This window comes from Pyxicephalus adspersus, chromosome 6, assembly GCF_032062135.1.
Source record: "Pyxicephalus adspersus chromosome 6, UCB_Pads_2.0, whole genome shotgun sequence".
Taxonomy (NCBI): Eukaryota; Metazoa; Chordata; class Amphibia; order Anura; family Pyxicephalidae; genus Pyxicephalus; species Pyxicephalus adspersus.
In genome coordinates this window covers 2,135,971-2,143,567 of record NC_092863.1, presented here as the reverse complement: position 1 = coordinate 2,143,567, position 7,597 = coordinate 2,135,971, and positions in this window count along the sequence as shown.

Here is a 7,597-nt window from a genome sequence, read left to right as displayed (position 1 = left end):
TCCCAATAACACACATGCACACAGTATGGTCCTAGGAATATACTCTGATCTTCATTTGACGAGCAGTCTTTTTATACAGAGGGGTTGTCATTATTCACATATCGCTGTTTAAGTTTTGGCCATATATAGTGTTATTTGATACATTGCAAGGCATACAAGGCATACATTGTATTTCAAAGAATTTAGATTTTTTAACATCTGGTTACAATTAAACTGAGTAGACAGAAGAAGAAATACAGTTCCTTACAGGAATATATATGGCTCAAATTAGCTTAGCTATTTTAACCCTTCATCAAGGAGTCATTGCAGTTTTACTTACTAGACTTGCCATCACGTTCAGTTGTCTTGAAGACTAGTTGTGTACCTTCACACAAGCGCCTCCATTTTCGACAACTTTCAGCTACCTTCAGACATAAGCCTCTTCGACGTTTTGCAGCATCTCTTCCCCGACCTCACTGCATGCTGTGCAGATATAAATGGCAGTTTATATATTGGAATATAGGTACAGTAAAAATACACAACCTCTAAACTTGCAGCACACACTACAAAAGCCTTTACTAAGGAAATGTTTCACCTTAGACTACGTACACATGCAGTGGTTCTTGGCCAATATCTGACGAGAATCTTGCGCGTGTAAATTGCTCATCGTCCGAACAACCGTCCTAGTGGATTCACGGACTATGGATGACGAACGATCATAATGCAAGTGAAGGGGAGAGAGCACAGCGGGTTGCCGCTCTGTCGTTCTCCCCCTACCCTTTCTACAGAGCAGAACAGCCCTGTATGTACAGCATTAGTTCGTGCATCGTGCAGTTGTGTGTCGTTGGAAAGGATTGTGAAAGATCGTCAATAATTGCACGTGTGTATGTAGCCTTGATCTTTTGAGATATGTGGTTCCTTCACTGTTGAACAATAAGCACCATAATGGAAAATGCACATTGTCAAAGACCAGGCAGAAGTACAGGATAATGTTAGACATGTATCAACACAATAAAAAACTTTTCCATACCTGTCAGAGCAAGCAATGCTGCCATCAGTAGCAACCTGCTCATAGTAAGGAAGTTTCTTCTCATAATCTCTGCCGTTAACTCACCTGGAAGAAGAAATGGACTTTGAGCAGCTGCACGTAGAGACCGCCCAGATATTAAAGGGATCATTTTTTTTATACATTTGTTATTGATAAAAGTTTGCTATTAAAAGTTGGAAGAAAGACTAACAAAAAAAGTAAAGTAGCATTAATAGATAAAATAAAGGTTGCATTGAAAGAAAAGAGCTTATTTACTTGAGTGAAGGGGAAACATTTCTCATCACACAGATTAACATAACATGAGTATGGAACATATTTTAAATAACCTAATTAGCTTATTTCACAGTGAAAATGTCAGTGGACCGGTGGAACCACAATTTCACAAGCAGAAACCTGGCACTTGGTCCGTACGTTGATCTAGCAACTCTTGCTGGGTGTGGGAGGAGAAGGGATTTGAACTCATAGACACAGAGATTAGAGGCAGGGAACTTATCCACTGAGCTATCAGCACCCAGAAGTTATTTCATATGTGTAGCACACAGCTATCACTCCGCCTCCTCTGTGACTGCAACCAACAAGGCATTTACAGTGTTACAAGATTTTATACTCCACAACCTTTAAAATAAATGATATCATACCATTGTATCTGTGTTTCTTTCCAGTTAATAATATTGAAAGGTTTATTATTTTACAAATGTATGTGCTGGGCAATGGAGGGGGTCGTCTTGTTGAAAAAAGAAATTAGCAAGGACACTCCTTGCCTGTTGTGGCACAGCAAACACCTGCAGCATCTCCAGGTAATTTTCCCCTGTAATGGTGGACCTGTTACCAGATTGAGCTTTGTTGATGCTGAGGTCCTGGTTGCAAACCTCCAAGTGGACTTTCCCAGGCTCCAGGAATTCTGTGTTTTTATCAGTGGTGGTAGTAGCAGGCCTTCCGCTGTGTGGTTTGTCATGAGCAAATTCTGTTTCCAGAAACTTGCCATGGATAGAGTAAATTGTGTTACGTGTTGGAGCAGTGTGATGGCCATAAAACGTCTCAAACTTGCTCTGAATTGCAGTCAGGGACAGAAAAACTTCTTGCCAAACGTCAATTTCGCTACGTTGGTCCAATGTCAATGGCAAGCCATGGTTAGGGGAATGATACGCTTACAAAAAGTTGTCATGTGCTGATGGCCTCAAGTGTCTCTGAATGATACCTGGACCGAAAAAGAAGAAAGTAGTGACTTTTAGGACAGCCTGTATATACCACTCCTCACTACCAATAGGGAGATTTACCTAGCTAATAAATTGTTCTGCACTTACAGGACACCAGAATCACTGTCTGCTTCAGTCATGCTGCATTCTCCCCAACAGATACACAGCTAGAACGCACCTACATACATAAAGGTCTTTTACAAGAAACACTTTTTCATACATGGCTGAAGTACTATTATGTAATAATGATGCCATCAAAACAAGTCCAAATGTCTTAGATTGTAAGCTCTTCTGGGCAGGGTCATCTCCTTCTCCTGTGTCACTGTCTCAATCTATCTGCCATTTGCAAACCCTATTTAATGTACAGCATTGCGTAATATGTTGGCGTTATATAAATACAGTTTAATAATATTCCATCATTTATGTGTAACTGTATTACCTGTAAAGGTTTTTATGCCTCCTCACATAACAATACAAAGTATCATCATTTTGGAGGTTTTAAAATTTGTAGATTGAATACATTTGTTTTAAAACTAATCATTTTGGAGATTATATTGTGTGATTGTAATCTTTGTACTGAAAATATATATATTTCAGAACATTCCTACAAACCTCATATACAAATGAGTAGTGATATATCACAAATTCTTTTATTTCAAGAAATGTAAATATATTTTTAAAAAGGAACCTAAGTTCTATATAAAAAAGGTTACACCATAGTTACATAGTTTACAGTAACTATGACATATGTCTTAAATATAGTCCAAGGTCAATTTTGGGGGGAAACCAATTAACCTACCCACATTTTTTTGGGATGTGGGAGGAAACCGGAGTACCCGGAGAAAACCCACGCAAACACGGGGAGAACCTGAAAACTCCATGCAGATAGTGTCCTGGCCGAGTATTGAACATGGGACCAAGTGCTGCAAAGGCCAGAGCACTTACCTCTGCTTCCTTAAATTATTAAATATACCAATTTCCATAGTCCTCTCATCATCTCCGTCCACTACATGTCCACTGGACCCAATCCCTTCTGATCTACTCCGTGCCCATTCCTCCACCCTGGCCCCTGCCCTAACCGAACTATTGTGATTCTTTTAAGTAAAATTTATCTTTACTTGTCTAAAAATGTTTTGTCTTTTGTCTCTATTACAAGCGTATGTGCTGGGCAGGTGAAGTGTTTGGTTAGGGCATTATTCCAGGGTATTTCAATCTAACAAGAAAAGAAGAGGAAGGGGTTTTAGAATTCATAGGTCTGTCTGTGTGTTTTATCAAGATAAGCAAAATTAAATGATATACACCTACAGTTTTATATCCAACACCCATTCAAACATCAAGGACTGCTGAACTAGATTAGACATAACGACTAAGATAAAAAACTGTGAATGTCTTAGTTGTGAAAAACAAAAAAAAAGTCTTGTTTTTCAATGCGTTTCACCTATTAGCTTCTTCAGAGATATGTGCGAAACGAATAGGGTCTAGTGGTTGGAAAAGGATATTACTGATTGGTATAGCATAATGGTATATATATACATGTATAAACCAGGTAATCAATCGTACAAACATAGAATCATAGAAATCAATGCTAACATGACAATATTTGAAGTTGACAGTGAAAAGAAGGTGCACTTTAAAATAGTTTTTACAGTCATTATTATATTACGGTATATCAGTGCCTAAGCTATATATGTAGATTGATACAAACAATAATCCATAGTGGGGTACAAGCAGGGTGAGGGATAGGGGGCGCTGTGTTGATGACCTTGTGGCTTCAGTTTACCATCAGTTTGAGATGTTTCTGAGATCATTTGGAATTCATAGACAGGAACATTGGACCTACCATTGACCCACTTATGACTGGCATCAAGCAGGTTTCACATAGCCACAGATGTCAATGGAAATGCTGAACCCATACAAGTGTACAAACGGCATTGCAAAACCCCAACAATGGGGCTAAAAAGTGACCTGTGGCATTTTCACACATTTTCTTGCTGTATGTTTCATGCAGTGGACTGTTTCAAGAACTGGTGATAACTTTATGTGTCCAAGCTCTGACATTATGCAACATTTCAGCACCTCCAAAAAGTGATGCATCACCAGCATTGAAACGCACGATCCAGTCGAATGTGGTGTCTTATAGTCTAAGGTCAATTTTGGGGGGAAACAAATAAACCAAACAGCATGTTTTTGGGATGTGGAAGGAAACTGGAGTACCCGGATGAAACCCACGCAAACATAGGGAGAACCTGCAAACTCCATGCAGATACTGTCCTGGCTGAGATTCCAACCTGGGATCTAACCTCTCAGCCACCGTGCTGCCACCTACATGTCTCTGTTCCAGACAAATTGGGGTACAAGGAGGGTATGCAGTCAGCTATGTGTGACAGGGTAGCATGCTATGACAGATAAAGTTTTGTAATGAAAACTGTGACTACAGTAACCCAACAAGAAAAACATGGACATCAAAAAATCTGTAAAATTAAACCTTTATTTTTATTGATTAACCACCTGGGCGGTTAGCCCGCACCTGGTTCGGGGTAAGAAAACTTGCTACTATCGGTTACCCCGAACCAGGCGTGGGGTAGCTAAAAATATAAACAAGCATTACAATGCAATCCGATTATCATACAACATTGTATGACAATCAGATTACAACTGAAAAAAAATACTTACCTTGTCCCTGCAGCTCCTCCGGAGACGTCTGTTCCCTTCTGTCTTCATCCAGCGTGTGCAGTGACGATCTCGGGAGTTTCCCGCCGGTGCGGGCGGGAGGCGGGGCGGGAAATTTAAATCACTTTGTATTGAACTCAATACAAAAAAGCTGTATTGAGTCCAATACAAAGAAATCTTTATATAATATATATATAAAATTGTATTATATATTTATTATATAAGCTATTGTACAGTTACATTGCATCATACACTATTTTTTTTTTAATGTTTTATAAAAAATTTTTTTTTAAGTTTATTATTAAATTTATTAAACTTTGGACATATTTCGGTGAGTTATGCCTAAGAATTATAGCCTACAATCTAAAATAAATTTTCATGCAAAAAATGTTTTTTTTTTTTTCTTTTTGCATGGAAGTATGGAAAGAATTAGAACACCCGGTGTTCATGTACGCGTCCCTCTGCGATGATGATTCCTGATGATGTCAGTGCATACGTCCATTGACGAGGGTCATAGCGGGAAATTCAAATATTTTCTATTGGATTCAATACAAAGTCCTGTATCCAATCCAATACAAAATAATACAAACTATATTTATGTGGTTTTGTCTATAGGTATGTGACGTTGGACTGTTTTAAAATTTATCACACTAGGGAGGTGTTTTAGAAAAATATGTTACTATACAGCATACCAAATTATTGAATTTTCAGTATTTTGTATTTATGTATTCTTGTTTTCGCTGATATTTGTGTTTTTTATTTACTTTATTATTAAAGTTATTTTTTTTTTTTTACATGATTGTGTGTTTCAAACTTTATTATATTCATGATATCTACTAGAACCCTGTTCGGACATATTTCTGTAAGTTACAGGTGTACAGCTTTTGGTACAGAAATCTAGACATCAGTGTAACGCCCAGGTGGTTAAAATCCAACAACTATATATACAAGACAAACATAACAAGAAATACTAAGCTCAGGACAGAACAAGATAAAAACAATAAGATTGATGTATAACATGAGAAAATGAATCAATAGATGAATAATGCTCCCTAGATTCAGGGTACCGGTACATGGATGGCAAGATTGCAAAAATCTAACATACCATAATCATCTTGATTGGACCTTTCCTCCCTCAAAAAACACTTCCTGGGATGCAGCACAACATGCCATGGAATCAACAATACGGCAGCATAGCAGTACAGCCAGGCCGTATCTCAGACCAGAAATTCAAAGTCAAGTCCAAAGAATCCAAAATCAGAAACCAACCCAAGCTGCGTGGCTGACTGCAGAGTATGCTATGACATCACAGTGGGATGAGCGGGTGGACAGGTCCAACTGGACAATAATGTATGGGGGGATTTTTATGTAATCTTCAGGCCAAAAAAGAAAATTTTGTGCAAAAACTGCAAAAATATCCCTGTTAGCGATAGGATAATTGTAAATGTAATAATAAATGTCATGTAAAAAAGGTATTGACAGGTACTCTTTATTGTGAATATTTAGCTTTCAGAGTCAATGTGTAAATAGCCCCCCTGGTGCCTTGTAAATGTACTAAGTGCAAGGCCAGTATGAAGTGCCACCAGCAGTGTGACAGTTGGTACAGCCCAACTGTCACTTTGGCTCCGCCCACAGCTCCCACATAGCGGTAAAAAAGGGGGTGCTCTGACCGCTATGAGTCATTGCTTGTTGCAGCTCAGGGTAAGTAGGATCTCCTCTCCTTACTTACTTATTGGATGGATAGATAGATAGATAGATAGATAGATAGATAGATAGATAGATGATAGAGCAGTGGGTAGAAGTATTTAGGACTTTGCATGCAATGGCTCCATTCACAAACAGCAATAATAAGGATTGTTGTTGAGCAGAAAGGTGACAGTTATTGTTAGCAGAGCCCATTGAGCTTTGACAATAACTAGGCCTGGCTGGAAATAACAATCCTTCTTCTTGCTGTGAAGCTTTGTGAATGGGGCCTCTTTGTTTGTGATGTCGCTATGACATCATAGAGGGATGTCCCCAGCGTTCTTGTTATTTTATGATAATCATAGCTGTTATATGACATCATTGGCCTTGGATCAGCTTCGGTTCAATAAATCTAACACTATTGTGAATGCGACCTCTGATGCCCCTATGACATCACAGTGGGGTAAGCGCTAGAAAGGAGGGATAGCTGGCAGACGGTCAGGAACCCTGGCTGACTGCTAAGGCTCATAGCAGCATCCATGTAGGGAGGGCCGGTCCAACTGGACAATAATGTATGGGGGGATATTTAGGTAATCTTCAGGCCTAAAATAAAAAAATTTGTTCAAAAACTGCAAAAATATCCATGTCAGCCATTGGATAAATTATTGTAATAATAAATGTCATGTAATAAAAGTAATGACAGGTCCTCTTTATTGTGAATTGCATAGCCTTTCAGAGTCAAATATATATATACCCCCCTGGTGCCTTGTAAATGTACTAAGTGCAAGGCCAGTATGAAGTGCCAGCAGCAGTGTGACAGTTAGTACAGCACAACTGTCACTTTTGATCCGCCCACAGCCCCCACAAAGCGCTATAAAAGGGGTCCTCTGACCGCTATGAGTCATAGCTTGTTGCAGCTCAGGGTAAGTAGGATCTGCTCTCCTTACTTATTAGATGGATAGATAGATAGATAGACAGACAGATAGATAGATAGATAGATAGATAGATAGATAGATAGATA